We start from the raw sequence: 12969 nt of genomic DNA, 5'->3' as shown, positions 1-12969 counted from the left end.
AAAGACACTTGAAAAGTATTAAGGCATAAGAGAAGGAAGATCAAATTTTGAGGATCTTCCAGGAAAAAAGGGACAGAAAAGACAAACAACTCAGTACAATCATTTAAAAAAGAGATTCAGATAAGAGTAATTAAGAAAGGTTTGGAATCTAAAAGGCATCTATATATCATCATAGATTTACAGTATTATGTATAAAAATTATTCAAAAGCCAGTTGTGCCTTTTATTTATTTTTGTATCTCTTTTATTCCTCTGTAGAAAATAGTAATTAAAAAAAAAACCTGGTAAAACCACATGCTCAGTCAGGTATGATTACAAAAATCTCAACAGATTAATTGGAAAGAAATTATGTTTTCTACCCAGATATGTAGGCAGTAGCAGTGAAGAGGGGCTTTACCATAGACTTGCTTTACTATATACTTAAAAAAAACATGCGCTTAATGACTTTCAGTTAAATATATATATATTATATATTTATATATAATATATATATATGTAAGTCTCAAGATGCGTAGTTTGAATCATAATTTCTTACTTATGCCATTCTCCCCTTAGAAAAAAGGATATAAGTTATAAAATTTCACCAGGATATGGGCAATTATCAAAGAAGCCATGATAAAATCTGGATTAGCCTAGCATTTTGCATGATGTACTCTGCATATAAGTTAAAAAAGTACGGTGACAATATACAGCCTTGATGTACTCCTTTCCCAATTTTGGAACCAGTCTGTTGTTCCATGTCCAGTTCTAACTGTTGCTTGTTGACCTGCATACAGATTTCTCAGGAAGCAGGTCAGGTGGTCTGGTATTCCCATCTCTTTAAAATTTTTCCACAGTTTCTTGTGATCCACACAGTCAAGGGATTTGGCAATAAAGCAGAAGCAGTTTTTCTGGAATTCTCTTAACTCTCTTGGTTTTTCTGTGATGTAATGGATGTTGGCAATTTGATCTCTGGTTCCTTGACTTTTTTAAATCAAGTTTGAACAACTGGATGTTCACTGTTCACGTACTGTTGAAGCCTGGGGTGGAGAATTTGGAGCATTACTTTGCCAGCATGTGAAATGAGTTCAACTGTGTAGTAGTCTGAACATTTATTGACATTGCCCTTCTTTGGGATTTGAAATTAGTTAATAGGAAAATCCAAATCAAAATTATAATCAGGCTTTATTTCACTCTATCCTGGATGACTATAAACATAACAATTGTTGGTAAGATTGTAAAGTTAGAACCCTCAAAGATTGCTTTCATGAATGTGTTAATAGAATGGGGCAGTGGTGTAGTAAATGATCCGGCATTTCCTCAAAGGTAAAAATAGAATAACATAAGACCCACAAATTCTGCGTCTATGTTTTTATCCAAGTGAACTGAAATACATGTCCACTCAAATATTTATATGCTGATGTTCATAACAGCATTATTTGTAATAGCTAAAAGATATTATAGGAAAACAAAAATGCCCTTCAGTAAATGAACTGATATCCATACACTGGAATATTATCTCACTATAAAAAGGAGTGAAGTTATGGATATAACATAAATAAATCTATAAAGCATTATACCAAATGAAATAAGCTAGAAATAAAAGGATACATATTGCATAAGTCTATTTAGCTGAAATATTGAGATTACGTAAATTCATGGGGATAGAATATAGATTATTGGTTATTAAAGGGATAGTGGGAAGTGTAGGTTTTCTTTTGGGGGTTATTTAGGTTCTAGACCCAACTCCAACGTGTTATAGGGGTTTTCCCTTGCCTCCTCACCACGACCAAGAATTCTTTGATACCAACCAAGTATCCCAAATTTTGAACCAATTCTGACACTCTACCTGGAGATAGCATCAGATTCCAGGTTAAGGGCTCAGTCACAAAACCTTCCTTCATTTCAGACACCAACTGCAAGTTCTAGCTGTTACCTGTGCTTCTGACCAACAGGTTTTAAGAAAGATGTTCCCATGACTAATTTGTCAGTAAGATTAATTTGTTAGAGAAACTCACAGAACTGAGAAATAGTTAAGTTACTGGAAAAGCCAGATGGAATCGATACATAGGGCAAGGTATGGGACAAAAGCATATAGCGTCCACACACTCTCAAAGAATCTCTTTGAGATTCTCTCTTTGAATCTCTGTGTTCATCAATCCAGAAGGTCTCTGAACCCTGTTATGTTTAAAGGCATGCTTGATTAAATTACTGGCCATTTGGCAGTTGATTCAACCCTTAGCCTTTCTCTTTTCCCTGGAGATGAGGTAGAAAGAATGGTTTGGGGAACTGAAACTTCCAATTTTGTAACCACATGTTTGACTTCAAAGACAACAGCCTCTTAAATGCATTCCAAATATAACCTTGCTAAACTAACAAAGATACCTTTATCACTCTCTTCACTTAGAAAATTCCAAGGGTTCTAGGAACTCTGTGTCACAGATGGAGACAAAGATCAAATGTACATTTCTTATTATAAATTATGATATCACAAGGGTCATGAAAATGCTCAGGAGTCAGATAGTGTTGATGAAGACACAACATGTGAACATACTAAAATCACTGAATTGCACAATTTAATATTGTTAAATGCTTAACTTTTTTGTATATGAATTGAACTCAAAAATTTTTAAAAGGATAAAATGGATTTTAATTGTGAAAAACACAACAACAATAACTAATGGACAGCCTAAGCAGCAAAAAGGGAAAGAACAAAGAAATCAATGAATATGCACCTAGAATAGCAGAATTATACAATATGAATAACAGAGCGAAATTAGAGAAAAATAAAAAGAGCTTCAGAGAACAGTGGTACTATAATCTTTATATCTATATCTACATCTATGTTTATCTCAGTTATAGCATATCTCAGCTGAATTCCAAAAGAGCAGGCTAGAAAGTATTTGAAGAAATAACTGCTGATTTTCCCTAATTTGGCAAAAGACATAAACCTAAAATTCAAACAGAATAAATCGAGAGAAATAAATGATAAGACATGTCATAGCCCATCTTGTGAAAATTGAAGACAAAGAAAATCTCTTGAAACCAGCTGAAGAGAAACTATTTACTATCAAGATGAAAAAATTCAAATCTGGCCTGATTTCTCCATAGAAATTGTAGATACCAGAACAAGGTCCTCCTGTATAGCATATCTGAAGGAAGTAAACAGCATTTTTATAGGCTCTGAAAGAAAAGAACTATCAACTCAGAATTGTATACTTAGTAAAATGGCATTTGGGGATGAGTAAAAATCAAGCTATTCTCAGGTGAAGGAAAACATTTTTTTTTTTAGGTTTGCTGCCCTATCCTAAAGAATTTCTAAAAGAAGTTCCACAAATACAATGAAAATAATAAAAGATGGATCTTTGTAACATCAGGAAGATAAATATAGCAATGAAAATCAAATATATATATATAGAGAGAGAGACAATACAATAGATTATCTTTCTCCTGAGGTTTCTAAATCATGTTTCAAGCAAAAACTATACTATCTAACTATGAATAGGATATAGTTAAGCCTTTTATTTTAATAAATGGAGAGGGCAAGGAGATGTAAAGGGAGATACGTTTTCTATACTTCAATCAAAATCATAAAATAGTCAACATTGTATATGTCCTAAATTATTTACATATAACATAATAGTAGAAGAAGCATTAAAAAGCTGTGTAAGTAAGTATATTCAAGAATACCAGAGAAAATAAAAATGAAATTCTAAAAAAATATTGTGTGTTAGTCGTTCAGTCGTGTCCAATTCTACAACCTCACGGACTGTAGCCAATCAGGCTTCTCTGTCCATGGAATTCTCCAGGTAAAAATATTGGAGTGGTTTGCCATTCCATTCTGCAGGGGGTCTTCCCAACCCAGGAACTGAACCCAGGTCTTTTGCTTCACAGGCAGATTCTTTACCATTTGAGCTATAGGGAAGTCCAAAAATTTTAAACAAAAATTAAATGACCACAAAAAAAGCAGGAAAGAAAAAAACATGAAACAAAAATACAGAGATACTAAGCAGAAAACAAAGCATAAAACAGAAGAATTAAATCTTAACATAGCAATAATAACATTAAATGCAAATTGTTTAAATATATTAATTAAAAGATAGAGGCCAACAGGTGAAAAAAGCACATGACCCAATTATACACTGTATATAAGAAACTCATTTCAAGGATATCAGTACAAGTAGTTGTGAAAATAAGGGCAAAAAAATAGTATAAAATGATTAATCAAAAGTAAGCAGGAGTGGTTACATTAACATGAGATAAAATTTACTTGTAACAAAGAAAATTGACAAGGATAGGGAGGTACATTGTACAATGGTGAATGGGTCAATCTGTCAATGAAATCCAGTAATTTAAATGTGTATGCACTGAGCAGCACACCTGAAAAATTTATGAAGTAAAACCAGATAAAATTGAAAGGATAAAGAGATACACCCAGAATTATACTCGAGACTTCAACACCCCTCTCAATGCTTATCTGAGATAGAGCATGTGCTAATTACAAAACAAACCTTAACTAATTAACTTCAGTAAGTTGCGATCAGACTGATTCTCTTTTCTGACCGAAGTGAAATCATATTAGGAGGAAAAAAATACAACTGCAACAGGAAAATCTCCAAATACATGAAAAATAAATCACACACTTTAAAATAATTTACTGGTCAAAGAACTAGTTGCAAATTTAATGAGAAAATAACAGAATGGAGTGAAAATAGAAGATATCAAAGTATGCAGATCACAGGTATATCATTTCTGAGAGGGAAATTTATATCACTTAAGACTTACATTAGAAAAAAAAGGAAATATCTTAAATCAATAATCTAACTTTCTTCTTCAAGACATTAGAAAAAGAACAACAAAGTAAATGCAAAGTAGTGATAAGGAAAGAATACAGAAAAGAAGTCAATACAATTAAACTTGAGAAAAAGAGAGAAAATCAATGTGTCGAAGCTTTGTTCTTTAGTAAAAATCACCGTAGTTTATAAACCTCTAGAAAGACTGAAAATATGATTGAAGTAATAAACTTCAAATTTAGGAAGGGGATGGGGATATAATAACAGATCTTAAGTCATTTCCATTCCTTGAAATTCACAAATTCACAAAACTGATAAAAAAGAAATAGTTATTCAGAATAGATACATTACCTTTAAATAAATCAAATTTCTAATTTAAAATCTTCCAGATATATATACTTCATCTCACACGATTTCACTGGAGAATTCACACATATGTTTACAGAAGAGTCACTATAAATTTTATAAAATCTTTTCTAGAAAATAAGTTAGTAGGGAACTCTTCCCAGCTCATTTGATAAGATTACTATTGTCCTAATTCTATAATCAGACAAAGATAGTGCAAAAAAGAATAATAACAGAGTAATATCTCTCAGCAACATAAATGCAAAAATTCTCAAGACAATATTGCCAAATCAAATCCAGTAACGTATGACAATATATATACATACTGTGAATAGTTGGGGTTTTTCCAGGTATGCAAGGCTCATTCAACATTTGAAAATTGATCAATGTAATCAACCATATAAATAGGCTATAGAAGAAAAATCATGTGATCATAATTAACCAACACAAATAAGTCATTTGACAAAATTGACACTCATGTATCATAAAAACCACCAGAAACTAACAGTAAAGGAGAATGTCTCATATTTAATTGGATTATCTACAGTGAACATCATATTTAGTGGTGAAATGCTGAACATTTTCTAAGCTTGACATCATTCTAGGGAATCTACTCTCAACAATACATTCACCATAATATTGGAAGTTCCATTTTCCGAATAAGGCAAGTAAAAAAAAAAAAAAGGCTTATTATTACAAAGTAAAAAACAAAACAAAACAACAACAACAAAAAAAACTACACATGCAGGAGATATAGTTTTCTCATTAGAAAATCCCAATAGATACAAAGGAAATAATCTTCTTAAAAGTAATAACATGGGCAAGTTTGCAGGATAATATATCAAAATGCAAAAATTAGTTGCATTTCCAGAAACTAACAGCAGTCTGATAGAAACCAAAATTATATTTGTAGAATCATCTACAGTTCCTCAGACTTAAACTACATGCTCATAAATTTATGAAAACATATATGGCATCTCTACCATGAATACTTCAAAATGTTAATTAAAGAAATCAAAGAAGCTCTAAATCAGTGGCGAGAAACACTGTCTTCATGGATTAGAAGATTTAGCAGAGTAATGATCTTAATAATTTCCAAGCTGATCTATTTGTTTAATGCAATGTCTACCAGAATCTTCAATAGTAGGTGAACTGAGAACTTCTAGATGTTCAATCTGGATTTAAAAAAGTCAGGGGAACCAGGGATCAAATTTGCAAGATCTGTTGAAAAAGATCATAGAAAAATCGACAAACTTTCAGGAAGACATCTACTTCTGATTTATTGACTATGCCAAAGCCTTTGACTATGTGGATCACAACAAACTGTAGTATGTTTTTCAAGAAATGGGAATACCAGACAACCTGAACTGTCTCCTGAGAAATCTGTATGCAGGTCAAGGAGCAACAGTTAGATCCGGACATGGAACAACAGACTGGTTCCAAAGTGGGAAAGGAGTACATCAAGGCCATATATTGTCACCCTGATTATTTAACTTATATGCAGAGTACATCATGCCAAATGCCAGACTGGATGAATCACAAGCTGGAATCAAGTTGCTAAGAGAAATGTCAATACTTCAGATATGCAGATGACACCACCCTTATGGCATAAAGTGAAGAGGAACTAAAGAGCTTCTTGAAAGTGAAAGAGGAGAGTGAAAAATCTGGGTTAAAACTCAACATTCAGAAAACTAAGATCATGGCATCTGGTCCTATCACTTCATGGCAAATAGACAGGGAAACAATGGAAACAGTGACAGATTTTTTATTTTCTTGGGCTCCAAAATCACTGTAGATGGTGACTGCAGCCATAAAATTAAAAGATGCTTGTTCTTGGGAGAAAAGCTATGACAACTTAGAAAGCATATTAAAAAGCAGAGATATTACTTTGCCAACAAAGCTCTGTCTAGTCAAAGCTATGGTTTTTCCAGTAGTCATGTATGGATGTGAGTTGGACCATAAAGAATGCTGAGCACTGAAAAATTGATGCTTTTGAACTTTGGTGCTTGAGAAGAATATTGAGAGTCCCTTGGACAGTAATGATATCCAACCAGTCCATCCTAAAGGAAATCAATCCTGAATATTCATTGAAAGGACTGATGCTGAAGCTGAAACCCCAATACTTTGGCCATCTAATATGAAGAACTGACTCATTGGAAAAGACCCTGATGCTGGGAAAGATTGGAGACAGAAGTAGAAGGGGACGACAGAGGATGAGATGGTTGGATGGCATCACTGACTCAATGGACATGAGTTTGAGCAGGCTCCAGTTGTTGGTGATGGACAGACAGCCTAGCTTGCTGCACTCATGGGGTTGCAAAATGTTGGATATGACTGAGTAACTGAACTGAACTGGTCTATTTGTTTAATGCAATGTGTACTAGAATGTTAGTATTAATAACATATTTTTAGATACAGACAAGCTTATTCTAAAACTTGTATGGAAGGTATAGGCCCTAGAATTATTGAAATAATTTTTAAAAAAGAAAATATAATGAGAGAAATTTCCCGACCCAAAGTCAAGGCCTACTAACAGAGCTATGGGCTTCCCAGGTGGTGCTAGTAGTAAAGATCCTGCCTGCAGGAGATGTAGGAGGTGCAGGTTGAATTTCTAGGTTGGTCAGATCCCATAGAGGAGGGTATGGAAATCCATTCAAGTTTTTTTGCCTGTAGAATTCCATGGACAGAGGAGCCTGGTGAACTATAGTCCATGAATCACAGAGTCAGACATGACTGAAGCGACTTAGCATGCACACACACAAACACAGTTATAGCTACCAAGAAAATGGTACTGCTGGGGGGAAAGACAAAAAGACCAATGGGAAAAACAGAAAACACAAAAGCTGACCAACATATATTTGTCCAACTGATATTTTGTATAAAGGTACCAAAGCAATTCAGTAAAGGAGGGAGCACCTTTCCAACAAATAATGTTGAAACAATTATGTGCCTAAAATAGTCTCAACTTAAATTTTATGCCTGTATACATTTTAAATAAGAATTTAACTAAAATGTAAAACCATAAAATGTTTAGATAAAATTGCAGAAAAATCTTTGGGACTTAAGGCTAGGTGAAAAATTCTTAGAATTGAAATTAAAGCACAATGTATAAAAGGAAAAGTTGACAAATTAAAGCATATCAAAATGAAACAAAGAAACAAAAACTTCTGCCCTGTTAAAGACCCTGTGAGGAGACAGGAATTGCATCTAGAAACATAAGACTCTCAAAACCTGGTAAAATACAACACTAAAACAAAAAGATGAAAAAATTGGTAAAATAAATGAACAAACATTTTCAATGAAGAGACTACATAGATGGAAAATAAACCCATAAATGTGTTCATTGTCATTTTCTGTAAAGGAAATTCAAATTAAAACCAAAATGAGTATCAATATCTCCTATTAAAATAACTAAAGTTGAAAAAAGAATTATAGTAACAGCGTATGCTGATAAAGATGTGGCGAAAACAAATTATTTATACAGTGCCTCGAGAAATGTAAAAAAATGATCCAGCCACTCTAACACAGGTTTCAGTTTCTTAAAAAAAAATCGAAACATGCACTTCCCATGTGATGTAGCAATTGCACTGTTGGGCATTTATTTATAATAAATGCATCTTATATTCACTTAACATTTGTCAACAAATTTTTATAGCACCTCCATTTGTATGAGCTACAGACCAGAATGTTTAATAGATGAATGGTTTAAAAAATGTGGTATATCCATGAAGCCCAAGCATACTGGAATGGGTAGCTTATCCCTTCTCCAGTGTATCTTCCCAACCTAGGAATCAAATTGGGTCTCCTGCATTGCAGGCAGATTCTTTACCAATTAAGTTATGAGAGAAACCCCTTTAAATTATATTCATCATGCAAGAGACTACTGATACTTAAAACACTTTGTATATATACACTCTGAAAATTAACTTCAGTATAAAAAGCCAGTCTTCAAAAAGTTAATGCTATTTGATTCAGTTTATATAGCATTCTTAAATGGAGAAAATGGTAGAGATAAGAGGGTTGGAGGTGGTGGTAGAGACAGGCATCTGTGGATGTAAGAGAGCAAAATGTGTGATCCTTTTGAAGAAACTGTTCTACATTTTGACTTACATGCTGGACACATAAATGTAAATGTAATAAAATAGCATGGCAGAGGGATGGTATGGGGAGGGAGCTGAAAGGGGGGTTCAGGATGGGGAGCACGTGTATACCTGTGGCGGATTCATGTTGAGGTATGCAAAAGCAATACAATATTGTAAAGTAATTAACCTCCAGTTAAAATAAATAAATTTATATTTTAAAAAATAAATAAAATAGCATGGCACTAAACACATGTCAATCTTAAGGGAGTTAAACCCTGAATATTCACTGGAAGGATTGATGCTGAAGCTCCAGTATTGTAGTCATCTGATGCAAACAGATGACTCACTGGAAAAGTCCTTGATGCTGGGAAAGATTGAGGGCAGAAGTAGAAGAGGGTGTCAGAGGATGAGATAGCTGGATGGCATCATGGATGAAATCAACGTGAACTTGGGAAAATTCCGGGAGATGGTGAGGGACAGGGAGGCCTGGCAAGCTGCAGCCCAGGGAATCGCAACCAGTCAAACAGGAATGGATGAATGAATAACAACAACAACAAACACAAATACACACAATTAGCACATGCAAGCCGAAATCAAATTGCCAGGAGAAATGTCAACAACCTCACATAAGCAGATGACACCACTCTAATGACAGACAGCAAAGAGGAACTAAAGAGACTCTTGATGAGGGTGAAAGAAGAGAGTGAAAAAGCTGGCTTGAAACTCAACAATCAAAAAACTAAGATCATGTCATCTGGTCCCATGACTTCACTGAAAATAGAAGGGCAAAAGTGGAATCAGTGACAGATTTTATTTTCTTGAGTTCTATAATCACTGCAACAGTGACTGCAGTCACAAAACTGAGAGATCCTTGCTCCTCAGAAAGACAGCTATGATAAAACTAGGCAGTGTTTTGAAAAAAATCAGAGACATCACTTTGCTGACAAAGCCCATATAGTCAAATCTATGGTTTTTGCAGAAATCATGTATGGATGTGAGAGTTGGACTATAAAGAAGGCTGAGTGCCAAAGAATTGACACCTTCATACTGTGGTGCTGGAAAGACACTTCAGAATTCCTTGAAGAGCAAGGAGATCAAATCATCAGTCCTAAAGGAAATGAATCCTGAATATTCATAGGAAGGACTGATGCTGAAACCGAAGTTCCAATACTCTGGCAACCTGATGGGAAGAACTGATTCATTGCAAAAGACCCTGAGGCTGGGAAAGATTGAAGGCACAAGAAGGGGGTGACACCGAGGATGAGATGGTTAGATAGCATCACTGACTCAATGAATATGAATTTGAGCAAACTCCAGGAGACAGTGGAGAACAGAGGAGTCTGGTATGCTGCAGTCCATGTAGTTACGAAGATTGGAGATGACTTAGGGACTGAACAACAGCCAACACATTCAAAACTGGTGGACTTGAGCAATGGCAAAGGATTTGACGTTACTCAGTATGCCAATATCCTTATTGTGATTCATAGAATAGGCCCTCTCTGTGTTATTTTGTATAACTCATGTGATTCTACAACTATCCCAAAACAAAGAGCTAGAAAAATTAGTAGAAAAAAAAAAATAGTGAAGTGGTCCACTCATTTAGGGATAATGTCATTGTTTAGGGATAGTAAGAAAATATAAAAAGGAAAATCAGCCCTCTTTTCCTTAGTATTATAAAATCTATTTCTTAAGATACATACATATACCTCCTTAAATGCATGGAAACACATATAAATAGTTTCCATTTATATAAAATACCATTGCGGACTTGTGTGTTAAAAGCATTGTTTTGGAAAATTTTTTTTTTTTTTTACAAAAATGAGCATTTCTTTAATAAATCAAACTTATTTGCAGAAACTAACTAGTTCACAACTGGGAAAGGAGTACATCAAATCTGTATATTGTTACCCTGCTCACTTAACTTATATGCAGAGAACATCATGTGAAATGCCAGGCTGGATGAATCACAAGCTGGAATCAATATTGCTGGGAGAAATATTAGTAACTAATACGGAAATAATACCACCCTTATGGCAGAAAGTAAAGCGGAAATAAAGAGTATCTTGATGAGGGTGAAAGAGGAGAGTGATAATGCTGGCTTAAAACTCAACATTCAACAAAGATATGGCATCCAGTCCCATCAGTTCATGGCAAGTAGATAGGGAAACAACGGAAACAGTGACAAGCTTTATTTGCTTGGGCTTCAAAATCACTGCAGATGGTGACTGCAGCCATGGAATTAAAAGACACTTGCTCTTTGGAAGGAAAGCTATAACAAACCTAGACAGTGTATTAAAAAGCAGAGACGTTACTTTGCCAACAAAGGTCCATCTAGTCAAAGCTATGGTTTTTCTAAGAGTCATTTATGGATGTGAAAGTTGGACGATAATGAAGGCTGAGTGCCAAAGAATTGATGCTATTGAACTGTGGTGTTGGAGAAGACTCGAGTATTTTGGACTGTAACGATAGCAAACCAGTCCATCCATAAGGAAATCAGTCCTGAATATTCATTGGAAGGACTGATGCTGAAACTGAAGCTCCAGTAATTTGGCCACCTGATGTGAAGAACTGAATCATTGGAAAAGACCCTGATGCTGGGAAAGATTAAAGGCAGGAAGAGAAGGGGACAAAGAGGGGAAGATAGTTGGATGGCTTCACTAACTCAATGGACATGACTTTGAGCAAATTCCCGGAGATAGTGAAGGATAGAGAAGCCTGGTGTGCTGCATTACACGGGTTGGCAAAGAGTTGGACATGACTGAGAAACTGAACAACAACAATTGGCAGGAAATTCTATAGGTGTTCTGTTTGAATTATAATATTCCAAAATAACATACTTTTATTATTGCCTAGCATCCTGATTCCTTACCTGATGCAAATTTCATACCCAAAGGAAAAGTAGGATGTCAAGTGATACCTGAAGTAACAGGCAAATTTGGCCTTGGAGTACAAAATGAGGCATGGCAAAGGCTAACAAAGATTGCCAAGAGAACATACTGGTCATAGTAAACACCCTCTTCCAAAAACAGAAGAAAAAACTCTTCACATGGCCATTAACAGATGGTCAATACTGAAATCAGACTGACTATATTCGTTGCAGCCAAAGATGGAGAAGCTCTTACAGTCAGCAAAAATAAGACCAAGAACTGATTGTGGCTTAGATCACAAACTCCTTATTGCCAAATTCAGGCTCAAATTGAAGAAAGCAGGAAAAACCACTAGACCATTCAGGTATGACCTAAATCAAATCCCTTATGATTATACAGCAAAAGTGACAAATAGATTCAAGCAATTAGATCTGATAGAGTGCCTGAAGAACTATGGATGTAGGATGGTGACATGTGTCAGGAGACAGTGATCAAGACCATCCTCAGGAAAAAGAAATGCAAAAAGGCAAAATGGTTGTCTGAGGATGCCTTACAAATAGCTGAGAAAAGAAAAGAAGATAAAGGCAAATGAGAAAAGGAAAGATATATCCATCTGAATGTAGAGTTCCAAAGAATAGCAAGGAGAGATAAGAAAGCCTTCCTCAGTGATCAATGCAAAGAAATAGAGGAAAACAATAGAATGGGAAAGACTAGAGATCTCTTCAAGAAAATTAGAGATACCAAGGGAACATTTCATGCAATGATGGGCATGATAAAAGACAAAAATCATATGGACCTAACAGAAGCAGAAGATATTAAGAGGTGGGAAGAATTAACAGAATAACTACACAAACTCTTTTGTGTAGTTATCTTCATGACCCAGATAACCATGATGGTATGGTCA

The sequence above is a fragment of the Capra hircus genome, chromosome 8 (genome assembly GCF_001704415.2).
Source record: "Capra hircus breed San Clemente chromosome 8, ASM170441v1, whole genome shotgun sequence".
Lineage (NCBI taxonomy): Eukaryota > Metazoa > Chordata > Mammalia > Artiodactyla > Bovidae > Capra > Capra hircus.
This window is presented reverse-complemented; position numbering follows the sequence as displayed.